Raw genomic sequence first — 17,982 nt, 5'->3', positions numbered from 1 at the left:
CCGGTCAAAGAGGAAAAACAAATAGTTGGCTTGACGACCTCCAAGAAGAGTTTCACTCTGGCTTGACTAATATTTGAAAGATCCGCCCCACCGCGCCGCTTGGCATCTCGGTGTTGGGACCTCGGCGGTTGCCAAGAATTTTTGCAGGGGCTGGAGCCCCGGGGCCGAGGACCGCGCGGAGCTCGGGTCGGGACGGAGCCTCCTCTCCCTCGCTGTGCGCGCACGCCTGGAAAGGCGGGATTTAAAGGCAGCGATGCTGCGGGAGACTCTGCAGTGGCCACGGGCCCCCGAACGGTCCCGCCTCATTCGCCCTAGTGTGTGTGCCTCCCGAGTCCCTGCCTGGTAAACCGTCCACCAGCTTCGGCGCGCGGCAGTGGTATCGGCGCGTCCAAACCCCCGGGGTCGTGGGCCGCGCCAGAGGTCCGGGCCCGAGCGCAGCCCCGGCCGGGCGCGCCCCGCGGGCTCCAGGCACACGCCCCTCACCTGGGCGAGGCAGGGCGCGCAGGCGCTCAGCGCCGGGGCCGCGGCCGGGAGCCTCAGCCCCGCGCCCGCCAGAGTTGGACAGTTCCGGGGCCGCGCCGGGCCGAGCTGTCGCCGGCTCCGCCGCCACCGCCCCGGCTGCAGCAGATAGCGGGAGAGCGTCTGCGCGGAGCTCCAGCGCAGCCCCGGCGGGACCGCCGCAGCCGCCGGAGCGCGAGCAACAGCTTCCCGGCCGGAGGAGCCACTGCCCCACGCGCCAGCGGCCCGCGCGCCGAGGTAAGCCCCGGGCGCCCAGCCCAGCCCGTTGCCCCTGGGACCCGCGCAGCCTTCCCGCCCCGGCCCGCGCGCCTCCTCTCGGCGAGCGGGCAGCGGGGCGCGCCGCCCGAGGGAATGGCCGGGAGCCTCCCCCCGCCCTCCCCCAGCCCCCCCTAGAGTTTGCACTTTGTCCGGCGGTCCCACTTGTAGAGGAGGATGCCTAACCGCCGCTTGCCCGGGCTGTGGCGTGAGGCTCCTGTGAGCCCCTGGAGTTAGGAGGAAGGCGTGGAAGCCAAAGGAATCAAGGAGTCCCCAGCGTGGGCTCCAGGGCTCGGATTCCCAAGGACGGAGGGGAGGATGGAGAAGGGTAGAGGACAAGGAGAGTGCCCCTCTGTGGTTAGCCGCAGTGCCTCCGTCACTTGGGCTTGGAAGTTTGGGGCTGGGCGTCTGTCTCTTCATTACAGGGAAATGGGTAGTTTGGGGAGATGTGGGAGGAAGACAGAAGTCCACACTCAGGGTTCTGAGAAAGTTCTGCAGCTGAAAGAAGGTGAAATGGGGGCGGTGAGGCAGAAAGAAGGTCCCCAAAGTTTGCACTTGCTGGGAGCCTGGGGTGGGGGCGGGGGCGCTGGGTGAAGGTGTCAATGCAAGATGGGAGGACACTGTGGGACTGCGGAAGGGACAAGGAGAAGGGGAGGGGGAGGACCATCTGCTTCGCCACTGTTATTTGCGGGGGCCCGTGGGGAAGAAGGGAGAGCTGGCAGGACGATGCTTCCCCCAAATGTTTCCCCAGGCTCTGGAGGACAAACAGTTTTTATGGTGAACCTGGATGGGGGAGTGTTGTAGTCCTTCAAGGAAAATAAATTGCCATCAAGCCCCGGCCCCCATGAGTACAAAATAAACACAGTTTTGGAATGCTCTCAAAAGTTCTTGGATTAGGAAACGTCATCTTCATTTTCATGTAGAGATGTGGTTTGCATTTCTCTTCGGGTTTGCTTTGCTCAGGATCATTACACCAAGATACATGCAAACTTTGTTAAGATGTAGCAAAAGATGCTCAAATAGAAATAAAACATTTGTGTGATAGGGTCCAGCCTCAAGCTTGGAAACTGGCAGCTTCAGAACAATGCATAAGCTGTAGAAAATACATTTATCAAATTAAAAAGAAGGCTTTTCATAAAGTCAATAAGCTACATCTTAGACAAAGTTAAAGGTTTTGGCTTGAAAGAGCTCCCTTAAATATTTCAGGACCCTATTTCACCGGTTTTCATATCATACTCCTTTCATCTTATTTTGATGCATATGTGCATTGAGTATGTGCTGCCTCTTCTCTGTAATAGATAAATGCCCTTAGAATGCAAATACTGCATTGCAAGTTCTGTTGTTACTTAAAGCTTTTGAGGTGGAAAAAAATGTTTATTTAGTCAAACTGTCGGTTGTAGTTCAGATTCTGTATTCCCATAAATCAATTATTTGTGGATTTATAATTTACACTGCTACTCATTTCCAAAAATGATTTGAGGAAGCTTGGAATGAAAACCACAAATCAAATAGCTATTCTTGTAGATCTCCTTGACCTCTCATGGATGCGTTTGTAGTAAAATGCTTTTGAGAAGGTGAATTCTCCTAACAAAGGAAAAATTACTGCTCTCCCTGGAATCATCCTAGTGAGATAAATGTTTTGCAGCATAATTCCATTCCTTATGTACTTCATTTGCATTATATTATTTTATGTTACATAAGTAATGATGTCTTTATAGAAGTTTAACCGCTAAGCAGCACCTATATTAAAGAAAACAATGGTGATATTTAATAGCATTTTACCAAATATACAGATTCACTGAGCAAAAAGAGAACAGTGAACTTAATGTATCCTTCTTGAACGGAGGCAGAAAGGGAACCAAGGGAGGTGTCTCCTCTGCAGTCAGATGAGAGAAGGAACTGTCATTAGTACTTGTCACCTAAACATGGCCAATTAGTGAGACCTGTCAGCAGTTAGAAGATAACTTTACCAAGCGTTAACTATCATTAAGGATTATCAAGGTACATCAGGTGTTCTCAGCATTCTTTCTCTCAGGCTAGTGACCTGGCTCAGAGAGAAAAAAAAAAAAAATCCTGCAAAACAAACATAACTCTGAAAGGTAAAATGTCTACTCAGCATAATGCTTGTGTGGAGCTCCCACCATGGAAGAGATAAGAATCTTCAATTGCTAGACCACCTCCCCTTACTTTAGATTTTTTCTTCCAGCTGAGTTTGAAGATATCATTGCATGATTTTTTATAGCAATTTATATTAAAAACTATGAGCAATTAGTTTACTTTTCACAGGAGTAATGGCTTCATTTGTGAAAATCTTTGCTTATAGAAGTAAAGAGCATAATTGGCTTTCTGCTGTTCCTGGAAGATCCTATGTCTTCCAAGATCTAAAGAACAATGAGTGTATTTGTCCCAATTTCCCACTGCGTTAAACTTCTGTGTTTTTATTGTGATTCCCCCCACCCACACTATTTCACTGTCTCTATTCTGCCATGTCCCCCAGTTCTGTCTCCTGTGTCTCAGTATCATCTTCTTATCCTACTTTTCTTTTTCATTTTTTTTATTCGGCAGTTCTGATCCTCTTTGCTTTATAGATGATCTCCTTTTTTGCTTTTTTGCATGTTACCTTTTATTCATGGTGTCCCTTTATTAGTGCTGGATTATTTTCCAAAAGTGGGATTCCTAAGTCTACTTTCCTTCCTAAATTTTGTATTGACAATTTGAATTAGCTGTGAGATGCCTCTATATTTCTCTCAAGTGCCTTAAACTAACAGGTCTAAACTCTAATCAACATCTTTCTTGTTACAGGAAAAGAAGTGACTGCCAATTTCTGTATTCCCCCAGTCACCCAGGACCTTCCCAATATCTTTGCTTTCCAAATATAATTTCACAGATAAGTTCTAAGGACTCCATTTCCATATGATGTCTCATAATGCCTTCTTCTCCACCTTTTTATTCCCACAGGGACTGTCTTTGTTCAGACTCTTCTCCCTTTCTAGAGACTACACTAATGTCTTCCTGACTAGTTTCCCATATCCAGTCTCTCTCATTTCCAACCCATTTTACACTTGGTTTGCAGAATAAGCTTCTTAAAGCAGAGCCAAGCTCAGACACTGGCTAATGAACTTTTCCCCAGTGGCCTACCAAATACCATATGAACCTCGTCTCTGACATTTTATAGACCCTTTGCAGTCCAGGCCAAAAGTAGCTCCACATTTTTACTTTGATCTCATAGATTCACTCTCTCATTCATTCATTCGTTCATTCACCATTTTATGGATATCTGAGTGTCTGCCGCATGCCAGGCACAGCCGTAGGTAGTACTTTTGGAAATACCTCTTGTATTAGCTCAATGATGTGCTTTACGTGTTAATTTTCAAAGATGGAATCCACTGTTAAAATATAATCTTATGTGGTTGAAATGGGGCCCCAACAATCCCATTGACCTCCCATCCCTACCCTTAGTAGGGTCTGAGGCATCGTCAGAGTCGTGAGTCTCCCTGAAACTATTGGAAACACTGCTCTAGGCAGAAGGCAGTGTTCCCTCAACACACAGCTGGCTTCTGAGTTCTCTGTCTTGGCTTAGGCTGTTCCCTCTGCCTGGAATAGGCCCTCCCACTTCCCCATTACCATTTCCAGCTGTCAGAAAGTCCATGGAGTTGCTCTGCACGTCTCTGAACTCCAGTTTCTGCTCCTCCAAACCCTGTAACATTTTGCTTGGCCTCTTCTTGGAGCACAAGTCATTGTATTCTTCCTATATTTGTGCTTTCTGCATTGTCCCCTAAGGGCACCACACCAACTTTGCCTAACCTCAGGCCTCCCTTTCCTGAAATACCCAGCGGGGGGGGGGGGGGGGGGGGGTTGGGGGCTGGCTTATTGTGGGACATCAACAAGTAATTTAATTAGACTGAATTCTACCTAGTTCTCTAGTCCCAACTTCTGCCTGTAATAGCTCCTTGTTTTAACAACCCAGTGCGGCTCTTACAGTAGAACCAGGGCTCTCAAATTTGAATATGCATCTAAATCACAAGGAGATCTTATTAAAGTGCAGATTCTGGTTTAGCAGGTCTGACTTGGGGCCAGAGGTACTGCATTTCTAAGGGATTCCCAGCCGATGTTGAAATAGCTGATCCTTGAACTTGAGTAAGGTAGTAGATAAATTCACAGTTTGGGGAGTTTCCAGCAGCTCCTGCCTCTCTGTCTGGTGATTTTCCTACAGTTAGTGCTTGCTTCCATGTTACTTTCTATGCTGAAAGTATTTGAGGCCTTGACATGCTTCCCAAGCCTGAGTGGAAGCTGTGGTGATGTCTTTGGAGTTTTTCTTCATTTTGCTGAGATAGTGTTGCAGCGGCTAGTTCTCCCTAATGTATTTTTCTCTGGCCAATGATATTTCTTTGTTATATATTCCTTCTTATTTTCTCATTATATTCAGATTGTGGTTGTTCTCCTTTCTCACTCTGCTATGATTCTTTTTCTTTCCTATGCTCTGTCTGGTTCTTAAAATTCTCTTCAGATGCCTTGGCTGACTCCCTGCCCCAACTGTTTTCCTATTGCTTCCAATTTTTTTTTTTTTTTTTCTGCGAAAGGAGCCCTGATAGAGGGTGCAGGAGGCTCCAGTTCTTATTCTGCCTTGACTGTGAGCATGAGATGTTGGACAAAACTGTTTCTTTCTGGTATCTTCACTTGCGGATAGAGGTCTACGTCAGCACTAGGATGCATGTGAGATCTTCACATGGGGCAGAGGAGCTGTTTGGGGGAGGAAACAAGGATCATCTGATGATTCTGGTGTTGGTGTGTGCCCTCATCTAATGTATCTGTTCTAGATAAACAATTTGAACTTTTGTTTTTGTGCTACTCGGAGGAAGACTCATGTATCTTATGGAAAAAAAAACTTATACCTTGGCATTCGCAAATCCAGTAGTTAACCCTGGATTAACACTAAAATCAATTCTGGAGCTTAAAAAGTAGTGATGTTTTTAGCTCATCTCAAGGGAATGATTTAATTTATCAGTATTTTTTTAAATCTCCCCAAGTTATTCTAATTCCCAGCATGGGTAGAGAGCTACATACAGTATCTGATCTGTAAAGGTGGTATGGAGTAATGATTAAGAACTCAGCATTGTGTTTAGCCAAACCCAGACTTTGCTACTCACCAGTTTTGAGAGCTTGGGAAGGTTACTTCACTTCTTTGGTCTTCAATTTCTTCATCTGTGAAATGGGTTGACTTGGTTATTGTGAGGATACATGGGGCCTTCGGTGGAATCCTGTGCATATTGTGGTTGTTGAAGAAACAGTAGTGGTTGTTTGTCCTGATAATCATACCATTACAATATGTATCCACTGAATTACTTATGGGTCATTTCGTCTCAGATATAACATTCTTCTCACCCCTGTTTAGTTTCAAGATATTCAGCATAGTATAATCAGTTTGAGAAGAAATTTATGAGCACTTTTTTCAGAAGTCAGTGAAAGAAAACAGAAGGGGGCATATATATTAATAAAAACCAATCACCCTTTTATTTGTGATCCATTTGGTGCCACATCAACTCTATGATTTCATAAATAGCAGAGAAAGATTAAAACACATATAAACGGATACAAAAAGATGACCAGGCTTTCATACCTACTTCATGAAAAATGACTTTGTTCTTTAATAAAGACATTTCTATAATCAACAAATAGAAAGGGTTGAAATTCATGGGTCTAAGAGAGCATTTTGTTTTGGAAATAAACATAAATGTGTTAAGCATTTACATTTCTGAGTTTATAATGGGAAATTGAACTTAAAAATTAAAAAGCACACACAGAGAGATACCCTGTTCTGTGCAGGCTAAAGCTAATAAACTTTTTCTCTTTTTGGCTGAGATTCTAGAATAGCCATTAAGCTATAATGCTATCATATTGGCAAAGCAAAGATTGGATAAATGGATATAACCAATGTTAACTAAGGGCCTACATCCCTTGTTTTTCTGTATACATCTGGAAACAAGTGAAAGGATATTCAGTAATTACAGTGGGCCTGGCTTAGGTATCTAGTCGTCAGTAATCAGGGGTTGTGATGCTGATGGCCTTTGAATGTAAAAGAACAGCAGATGGCCACTGTTACTCACCATTTTCTCTTAGGATAAAATATTTCATTTCTGCTTTATTTACTTTTTGATCACGAAAAGGATTTTTCATTTAAACTGATTAAACCTTTCTAAAGTTTATTTTCCATATTGTGATGTGTACTTTTTAAAATAACACAATTAAGAAGATATTATGACATATGAAAAAGAACTTTTGAGCTACACTAAGAAAAGGTTCATTGTGAGAAATGTTTAGCTAATTCTTTTTTTCAATCTTTGCTTTAATATGCTTGTGTTAAAATTGTGTAAAATTCTACAGAGAGCTGTGATTTTTAATGTGTATTGGTTAAAGTGGTCAGTCTGATGGTTAGTCTATTATGTACGGTTTTCAGAGTCTAAAGGCCTGGACTCTTGATCAACTTCTACTAGTTGCAAATCAAGATTCAGATTCTAATTACTCTCAGGCTTAGTAGATTGCTATTTCTGTAAAATATTAGTTAAGGATATAAAAATGACTACTATACAGTCCTTAGGGTTAAAAGGGATCCTTGTGCAATATGCTCATTGATAAATTGGTAAAATAAGACCAGAGAATCTAGAGTATTTAAAATTTGAGCCTAAGGAAATTAGGCATTACAAGGAAGGATAGAAAAGCTCTACTGGTACTAACACTAAAATTTAAATTATATAAACCTTTTGATGTCTTTAGAGTTGATACCTTAGAGGTGAGAAAACCATACCTTACAGATTTAGGAAGAGAGGTATTACAATATATTTTACCTAAAATGTATTTTACCTAAAACATATATTTTACCTAAAATACAATACTGAGAGTAAGAACACAAAGCACAAAATACCATACTTTTGTATATAAAAAACACACTTGTATGTAAATACCGGCATTTTTATTTTACATATATGAATATTTTTATTTTAATGAATTGGTCATTGCACAGGTTCTTACATAACATCTAGAAAGGCTGCTGGTTAAATGTATCCATTACCAGCATATGTTACACAATTGAAGATGGAAAGTAGTATATAGTCTAACGGTTGAATTCAGGCTCTGGAGTCAGAGGTTGTGGATGCAAATTTCAACTCTTCCCCTTATTAGCTATGTGAGTTTAACCAAGTCACTCAACTTCTCTGTGCCTTAGTTTCCTCAGTTTAAGAGACAATGAGAAGTTTTCATGGGATTGTTGTCAGAAAAAATGAGCACACGTAATATACTTAGCAAAGTTCTTAGGATTTAGCCAAGTCCAGTACCCATAAAGGTAGCCATTAGTATGCATAATACAGTTAAATAATTAATATCAAATACCTCACAGATACACTGACATCTTTGCCAAGAGAATTGTGCAACTCTAAGTTTTGCGCCTTCAGTTTGAAACTTACTTTGTATTTTTCAAATATATGTTACTTTCTTCTCTACCTTTCCTTGTTTACTTTAGGAGAACAATGAAATGAAATAGTAGAGGTGTGGAACTGTAAGCACTACAAGGACTCTAGAAAATTTATAATCATGTGAAGCACAGGCAGATTTTTAATAACAAAATATATAACTCAGGCTGTAGGATTTTTGAAAAGACCAAGTAGCTTAAGATATAGCTTCTGTGAATGTGCTTCGTGAACCTGGGACTCATGTCTAAGCCCGGAAAGTTTGGCAAGTGATCCAAATCAGAGAGTGATCCAGATAGAGGAGCCAGCTCATGTAACCAGGATCTGTGGCCAGGGTGGACTCATTCAAGGACAGACTCTTCTCAGGTATCTGATTATGGTTGAATAGTCACCTGGATCCTCCTGGGTTCACAGGCATTTATTTTAATACCTGCCTTGGATTGTCTAAGTTGGAATTTAGACAACAAAATAATTAGCAATAAAGCCCCAAAACAAAACATAATTGGTAAACTATATTCAGGATTACCAAAGAAAGAGTTTAAGTCCATATGTACCTAATTACTACGTCTATGGTTCTTAATGGTCAGTCTCATATCCGTGGGAATAAGACTCAGAATGTGGAAGGTAAAATCTTCATCTTGTTCCGCTTTTGCATAGCCTTCCTCTTGTGTCTCATGCTTGTGGCCCTAGGCTGATCCTAAAAATGTCTCTAGGACAGTGATTCTTGGACTTTAGTATATAAAAGAATCCCCAGAGAGCTTGCAAAAAAGTGCAGATTTCTGGAATTCACCCTCAAAGTTTCTGACTCACCAGGTCTTGAGGTAGGACTCAGTAATCTGAATATTTTATCAAAATATTTTGTAAGTATCCCAGTTGATTCACAGACCACACTTAGAAATTAGTACTAGTTCCCTAGATTAACACTAGTTCTCAACTCAGGATGCATATCAGAATTACTGTGGTTCTTAGTAAAAGTCCAGTTAAATAGGCCAAGCTCAGTTCCTCTATGATGTATTAACCACAGGACACTGTTTCCTTAAGCTGCTCTGAGTCACTCATGTGGAGCCTGTCATGTGCAAATTCTAGAGAACAAGGCTGTATTCTATCATTGACTACCCAGTGGCCTTCAGCCACAGGTTTTCATATACCATGGTTCTCCATAGCAATGTGGACCACTGACCACCTGCCTCAGTGTCCCTGTGAGCTCACGTGTGATATTCAGATTCCAGGGCCCAAACCTAACTGTACAAAAAGAAAAAAAAAACAAAAGAAAAAGAAAAAGAAAGAAAGAAAGAAAGAGAAGAAAGAAAGAAAAAAGAAAAAGATGGTGGGATGTGAGGTCTTGGAGCCAGGATTTTCCCTGGTTCCCCAGATGATGGTTATGCCTTGATGAAGTTCTCTATTCAGTGTCCTATAGAGCTAGCCTCTGCCTACATGGCTCACAGCTTCAGACAACCCCAAGTGCTTGTGGTGACCACACCAACTGCAGTGACCATAAGGCCAGTACAGAGACCACCATGACTACTGAATGTCAGCAGTGTTTCTTCCCTCTCACATCTCCAGGCATCTCCCATCTCTACATCCTGCGAACAGCCATTTCTCCTGTCCTTGTGGTTTTATAATGGGAAATACAGGCTCCTGTCTCTCTGGTCTCTTCCTGTCTTCTCTTTTCCACCGCTGCCAAGTAGAGACCCAAGTGACTGTGCCAAATGTACAGATGTGATGGCACACATTCAAACTGCTGCTGCCCTGGCAGTGAGACCCCTTTAAGCCTTTTTAAATCCTTGAAGTCTTTCTTGCCTCCCTGTGTATAGCTTACATAAGCAGGGTTTAAATTTGTTGAGAATTTCACAGGTTTTCAGATCTGTTGTCTTCCTCTTAAAGTGCTTTGGAAAAAGGAACAGTGTAATGTGCTCTTGGCTGGCATGGAGGAAAGGCAACCTGATCTTTAGAAATATTTGAATTCTTGAAACCATATTTCTCAATTATCAAGAACTATAGCAAGAAAAATTACTGTGTATGTGTAACAGGTCTGTCTTCAGGGCATGAACTTCAGTAGACCCATTTAAAAATATAAATTAGAAAATGTTCTAGTGTTGCTATATGAAATAACAAACAAAAGTGACATTGAAAATGATTCAATATTATATTACGAACAACTGTGTCATTGATTATTTTAAAATCTGAGCAACAGTTTTCTGTCTTATTAAATACTCCTTTATCTATAAAACTTCAGAGATTGATTGAGGGTGAGGTGTTATAAAAGTCAATAGTTTAACATTTCCTCATTGCAAGGTCATGTTTTGATGGAACCTTATGTGTAGCCTGATTCAGTCCTCCTAGATGTCAACCTCTTTCTTCAACAGTAAGGAAGGTTTACTGGTAACTAAAGGGAGCAGGGCTTGGTAAAGTTGGGTGATTGGCAAAAAGATATACCTACCTGGAAAATGATACCACCCATCAAATTAAATGAGAGAGGGAATTAATGCTTATAGGAGATAGGAAAGTCAGGCTTTATGGATCTTCTCAAGAGATAATTACTGGTGACATGGTAAGTTTCTTTTTCTAACATTAGGAAAAACATTTGAAAAATGAGATCAGAACCATTCCTCAGGGCTAATAATGATGTGTGTTGGATGGGATGGGTTTTTAGTAGTATCTGGCACCTGTGCTTACTTAGGGAGATTGTACTACTCCAGAGACCTCTTGAACCAACCCACTTCCTTGTGGCTGTCAAGCTCTGTTATGACTGTAAGAAAGTGTGCACTGAGAGCATGATTTCAGCACTGGTTGAAGCCACTCTAAGCAGCCTAGCATGAAGAAAGACAAAGCAGAATTTTTGTAAGTCTCTCCACCCTTGTGCTGACATTTCTTAACCTTCTTTAATGACAGGACAAGGCCCATGCCTCACCATCGGGTGCAAGATAAAAGGGCTTTGAACTGACATGGAAGCTGCCTACAAACACTTGAAGGGGTGACATGTGGACAAAGAAGTAAATTCATTCCTCAAGTTCAAGCAGGTGCAGTTAGATTCAGTGGGTGGAATTGTAGGGAGGCAGATTTCAGTTCAATATGAGAGAGAACTTTCTAATGATACATATACTGTTGAGTAGTGCCCTGAAAGTTTCGTACTTGCTCCAGGAGAAAGTAGGTGACAGATGAGAGGATCAGCCACCGGAAAAAACATACAAGGCATTCCAAGATTGAGTGGAAGCTCAGCTTGGCCTATCACTATAATCTATCCCCTTTTTGGCATTATTGATAAAATAATTTGAGGAGTGACTATAGGCAGGGGAGGGGGACATATAAGAAAAGAGGTACGTGAAGAGGTAGGTACTTCTAGACTCCTTAAAAGATGAAAGAATAATTACCTCACCTTCCCCCCCGCCGCCGCTTTTTAAGGACATTACACTTAGTGAGCACCTATAATGTGCCAGAGCATCATGTCATTTAACAGCCAAAAGGCACAACTCCCAATGTGTCCTCTCTTAGCCAGAGTTCTGCAGATGCTTTCCTGTATCTTCAGTGACTCACAAAAACTGTCCTATACACTCATCCTCCCCAAGCTAAACTTCTTGATAATCTTGTCATATCACTTCTTCTGTTTTCTTTGTGGTGTTTATAATATTAGATTATAATGATCAGGTTTGTATTGATTGTATTGATTTTTATTACTTGGCTGTAAGCTCTTTGAGAACAGACCCCTTTGACTGGTTCATCTAGTTAGTGTCTTTTCAAGCACCAGACAAATAGTAAAAGCTCATGTTTGTTAAATGAATATTTGATTACTCCTTCCATTATACCTCTTCCTCAGAAGAAATACCTAGGATGACTTTTGTCCTCAAGGTAAGGAAATAAAAGGAAAAATACCAGAATATTCTTTCTCCTCCTGACCCTGCCTTTCCATTCCTAAACACATCCTAATCACCTCTCCCATTCATTCTATTTTAGGGGAAGAGAAAAAGCTAGTGAAAGAGAATGAAGTAAGAAAAAAAAATCCCCAAAATTAAAAAAGGGAAAACCACCTCTTGTGCAACCCAACCAGAGGTGTTACCTTCGGCAGCATTACTGGTAGGATGAGGAGGAAATCCTGCTCCTGCTATTAACTAGCCTTTGTGAACCCAAACTAGTTCTGTGACCACCTCATTGTTTCTTCCCAGTAAAATGAGAAGTTTGTCAACACCATTTTCAGGGATTCATTCAGGTCTGAAATACTGCAGTTCCTAACATCTTTTCAGTTCCTAAGGCAGTTCCTAACCTTTTCTCCAAGGTTTCTTGAAGTCCTTTGCCACTGCCTCGTGTTCTCCTGGGTGACCAAGAATCTAGAACGGTGATGAGAAGCAGTGTCAGGAGGTGACATTGGTATGAAACAGTGTTCTTTTTGATTGGACACACTGGCTCGAGTCCCTGCTCTATGGCCTTGGGAATATTGTAGAATCTAGAATCTAGATTCAAGAATCAAGAATCAAGAATCTAGAATCAAGAATCTAGAACGGTGATGAGAAGCAGTGTCAGGAGGTGACATTGGTATGAAACAGTGTTCTTTTTGATTGGACACACTGGCTCGAGTCCCTGCTCTATGGCCTTGGGAATATTGTAAACTTCTCTAAGGTCAAGATTCCTCTCCTGTAAAATGGCCGGGACATTCCATACCTCTAGCACTACAAGCACTCAATGAGATAACGTGTATGAAATGCTAATCCTGCCCCAGAAACATAATGAGCACTTCGAAAATGATAATGGTTATTATTTGGAAACAGTCCCCTGTCTCTCTTTTTTCCCCCTCTTTTCTCCAACCCCTGAAAGACACCCACACACAAGTCCTGAAGAAGTTTTCTTGGCATAGTTATATTGTGCTCTTGCACATCATTTCTCCTCCATCGAGAATTAGGACAGGATAGTCAAGGTCTTTTCCTGCCAAGGCATTCTGCTCTCACACGCACAATGGCCAAAAGAGCAACCCATTTCACAGTGACTGGGAATATATTTATTTTAACATTTACCTAGAAGACATGAATATTACTGAGGAGACACTGGAAGTGGGTGTGGGGTCGTCTGTCTTAATATCATATAATGTATCACACCTAGCCAAGATTCTTTTATTTGCGAAAGCTTTGACTGAGCAACAGTGACACAGCAGCTCCTCAATCTGACAGTAAATAGACACCTTATAAAAATTTATGAAGTTCGGGTTGTAAAGAACAAACTGCACATACCGAGTAGTAACATTTCTTATTAAAATAATTTCATCTTTAAGCCCGTGGTCTCTATATCGCCTATAATAGAAGCCCATGCTCTGGATAGATACCTCAACAGCCTGTAAACTTTTATATGGGCTTTTGAAAAGGGATGATAGTTTTACGAGATACGATTTTCTCATCTCACCAAATTAGATTATTTGAGAGTGTCCCTGGATGTAAAATTTCAATCCTGAGTAAATCTGTACCTCTGAGACTCTGTGCAGCCTGCTAGCTAGTGGAAATGGAGCATAATAAATCTGCCCTGAGCCCATTTCTCTCCACACAACTCCATAATTCATTCTTTGCTTGGTACCCATGACCACTTTTTCGCGGCTAATCAGTCTGCATCCCGGGCTGGTTCCTTTCATGTGCAGTGCCGCCTTCCAGGTCCAGATCTCGCCGCTCGTCATGCCCTTTTGCTCACAGGCTTCTTTCTGGAGCTTGTGTGGTATCATGGACCCTCCATCCAAGCTGTTCCTCATCATATGGCAAGCGGTTACTCTAGTTCTAGGGTGGCCTAGTTGTTGCAGTATACTTTTAAAAAGATGCTCTGTTTAAAATGGATTAAAATAGGTAACAGCATCTCTGAGGATCTGTAAACCCAGTAGGTATTTCAGTTATTCTTTCCTGAATCTCCTCTGCGAGGACAAAGGGGGAATGACCTGCTACAGAAGCTACATGTTTCTTTTTTCCCTGCTTCATTTATGAGGACTACTTCTTTTTTTGTTCCTACCATTTTTTCCTCTTCATCTGGTATAACATTGCTTTGGTCCGATGGCACCACTACCATCAACTGCCACAAAACCAAGAGTGGCTGCGGATGACTTTCAAGGAACTTGAGAAGAAAGAGTTTAGGAAAATGGCCTCCATTGTGGAGCAAAGGCAGACTGAACTGGGAACTAAACACATTGTTTTTCGTCCTATTTCTACCCTTAATTATTTTTGTGGTATTGCACACAGAGTCACCAGCTCTCACTTCTGTCATGTGTAAGGCAAGCAGGTAGCAATAGGTAAATTTTTGTTGAGAAAGTTATATAAACTATAAATTATCTCCTGTTCCTCCCTACAGTTTCATTCAATAACTTAGTGTCTTGAGACGGTTTTAATGGAACGCAGGACTTTGGAATATTTTTCCAGAGGATTGTGCTGTTGTGCAGGGTATAGTCCAGGGGGCCACTCAGAAATAACTTTGTGCAGAAGGCCAGGTAATCAGCAGTGGCCTTGCCAGAGGGCAGGCACCTAGACCAGCAGTTTGAAGCAGAAGCAACAGCATCCAGTTTTTTGGTTTCAGGAGAAGAGTTATCTTTATGTCCTTCAATGATTTTAAACGTCTGTTAATTAAGCAGCTCTTTACACTTTTTTCATAATGCATGCACCTAATTTCATTTATCCATTTTTCTCTTCAACTCTCTGAATTTGCTAAGAGCCTCTATTTCTTCTCTGGTAGTATAGGAAAGGAAACGGAAGCACTGAGAAGCTGGCTAACATGCCCAGAGTGGCACAGTTCAGTGGCAGAGAAGGACTGAGCTCTCACCAAGGAGAGCGGACTCCTTAGTTGCTTAGGGTTCGTCCATGGACAGGCAGCATTGATGTCACTTGGAAGCTTGTTTAAAAATGCAGAATGTTAGGCTCCACCTCAGGGCTACGGAATCCAAATCTCCATTATAAACCTGTCCGTGTTTAGCACATTGAAGTCTGAGGACAGTAATTGGGTGGAGCCTCCTGCTTCCACCGAAAGTTCCTCTCTGCCCCCTGCTTCCAACACAGGGTCAAGCCCTCTGGGTTCACCGAGAGACCACTCTATAAAGGAAAACTATGCCCAAGGTGCCTTGGGGCAGCTTCCTAGATTTTATGTGTGAAATAAAACAGAGTTTTTCCTCCCAAGCATTTTGAGGGGTTATATAGAATCACACAAATAGGTAAACAGGCTATGGAATGTGTGTCTCATTTAAAGGCTTTAACAGGTTAGCTCCTGAGCAAACTCCTTCCTAATAGCACTACCTCATATCAGCAAATTCTCACTTAAAAATATGTAAATGTAACAGGACAAGTGGGAAACATATCTCATTAGATGTCTGAGTGATTAGGATCACTTAAATTAAATCTGTACTTCTGGTTCTGAAATAACTTCAAGATCCTAAGGCTGTTGGATCCAACTAAGTTCCACATTTTGAAAATAGACATGCTAGGTTCTTTACAAGAATATGGTTTTAAAATGTAAGCATAAAAGTAACCAAATAACACCAAATTTGGGATATAATCCTGCACTGATTACTGTTTTGATAGTCAACAAGTCATTAACTCCTCCAAGGTGACTTTCAACAACTAAAAGTCACTACCACGTGCAAATATGTCAGTGGGGAGAATATTGTCTAAGAGAATCTTTGAAATGTTCCCTTTGTCTTTCATCATTGTGCAAAAGAACCAGTTGGCTTTGAAAAAGTCCTGCCAGCCACACAACATGACAACTTTTGACAGTGCCAACAGAGTTGAATAGGACAGAGATGTGTGACTCATTTTGTTCCAAGATATCCAAGACCACCATAAACATACTTTGAATTCTAGGGCACCTGATACCACATTGTAAATATGGAACCATAAATCATTTAGTTCTTGCATTCCTTAGGATGTACCGGGGATCCCTCAAATAGGGAAACTCTTGCCAAATTCCTAGTGTGGCCCATCTGAAATGGTCATTTGTGCACATGGTGCTTTGCACATGCAAGCCCAGAAAATAGAACAAGAGCTGCAAATCTTCACAAATATGATGTGAAAAATGCGCATGTGATCCATACAGTTCTTTTATACGAGAGGCAGATGTGACATGCCCTTTGTATGATGAGTTTATCTTTGATTCCTGTCCCCATCAATTTTAGTGACACTTGCTTTTACCTTTATAGGCAGAATGACATTTTTGTTCTGGCTGAAGTACCCTGGGTCGACTGCCTTCAATAACTGCAGCCCATCTATTGCTGAGATTTTACATCTCTTGAGGGTGGCATTATATTCTGCCTCATTATACAGAACTCGTTCTTTTATTTATTTATTTTTATCTCTTACTTGTCTTATATTCTATCGCCTTCTTCCATTCATTGCATTGTACCCAATCAGATCATTGACTCACCAAAGAATTGAACTGGGATAAGGCTACATATTTGAGTAAATGTATGGCATAAGTTGCTACCAGGACATACCATCTGTATAGAGAAAAATATTCTATAATAGACATCCTAGACTCTTTTTCTGAGACTCTTAAAACATTACCATCTTTAGGGGAGTTAGAGTAATTTCTGGGTTGAGAAAATCATTTGGATCTGAGATAATCAATTTTGTGTTGTGTTGGAGTAGTGAGCCATATGCTCTTGATGTTTGAAGGAAGGATTTCCCTGGTATATGGATATTGTACATGTCACCAAGACAAGGTTACAAAGAAAGGCAATGGAAAAAGTAAGTCCTCAGTATGGTTCCTCAAGTTGAGTAGTTTATCATATGTTAGAGAGTTGTGATTTTACTGAATGTTATTTGTATTTGGAATACCCTTTGTTATTAGATTTTTACTTATGTTCTGAGAGTGATACAGTTTGAGATAAATAGTGTTACTTTTTTTTTTAAGGCCACAACTAAACATCCTGTACATTTTTACATTACTGGAGAGTCATACTGATTCTTTGTCTACCCTTCTTCTACCTCTTTGCCCTAATGATAAACTAAATGGTTTGATCTTTTTATTCAAAGCATTCCTTTAATTGAACAATTATATTTTCACCTTGGCTTCCTTCTTTCCTTTCCTTCCTTCCTTCTTATTCTTTAATTTCAAATTTTGTTTCATAGAAAGAACAACAATAACAATAGCAACCAGAGGCCACAGGCAACCTTACTGTGTGTTGTAGTGTTTTAAGCACTTAACATGTATTATATCCTTTAATAACAAGATAGACATTATCATCATCCCCATTTTACACATAATGAAACTGATGCTTAAGAAGTTGAGGAACGTTTCTAAGTAATAAGACTAGTAACAGACAGAACATGATCTTGAACCCAGTTGTCACTGACTCTAGAACTCACCTTCATCACAAAAACCATACTGCAAGAGTAGAAAGGAAATTTAAACATCATCTAGTTCAAACAATTAACTTGACTAGGTCAAGAGAGGTTAAATGCCTTACCCTAGGATACACAACTAGCAAATGAAAGAGCCCATTTCATTTGGTTCTATTTTTATGGAAGATATGTGGGAATGTTTTATTCACTCTAAGTGGCTAGCTTGGATTGGCTATCGTCTCTGGATCAATCTGCTGTAACAGGGAGTGTGAGCACACTGCACAGAATTGTTCAGAATGGCTGCTACCTCCCTTGACCCTCTTGCTGCAGGTTAAGAGGAATCTTCATGGCTGGGCAAGGAACAGCTGCAAAAGCTGTTCACTGTATGAGGTTGTTATCTCCCAGGCTGGAAGCTCAGTTCTAGCCAGACTCTCACAGAGCCAGGAAGCAAAGTTCCTGTTAAG

General features: G+C 41.4%; 1 protein-coding gene across 4 annotated transcripts in view; it reads left to right on the top strand.

Moving 5' to 3' along the window:
- ZNF385B (zinc finger protein 385B) overlaps positions 1 to 17,982 on the top strand; it is a 448,508-nt gene that overhangs the window by 44,916 nt on the left and 385,610 nt on the right. For 3 of the 4 annotated variants that reach the window (XM_042949283.1, XM_042949279.1, XM_042949285.1), the window contains exon 1: positions 715 to 756. The exons of the other annotated variant lie outside the window; for it this stretch is intronic. The gene's annotated coding sequence lies outside the window, so the exon portion shown is untranslated. Of the gene's footprint in view, positions 1 to 714; positions 757 to 17,982 lie in introns of those variants that run through there. 4 annotated transcript variants of the gene reach the window in all.

Source organism: Panthera leo, chromosome C1 (assembly GCF_018350215.1).
Source record: "Panthera leo isolate Ple1 chromosome C1, P.leo_Ple1_pat1.1, whole genome shotgun sequence".
Classification (NCBI taxonomy): Eukaryota; Metazoa; Chordata; class Mammalia; order Carnivora; family Felidae; genus Panthera; species Panthera leo.
Note: the sequence above shows the minus strand (reverse complement) of the source record. Positions and strands in the feature narration are given on the sequence as shown.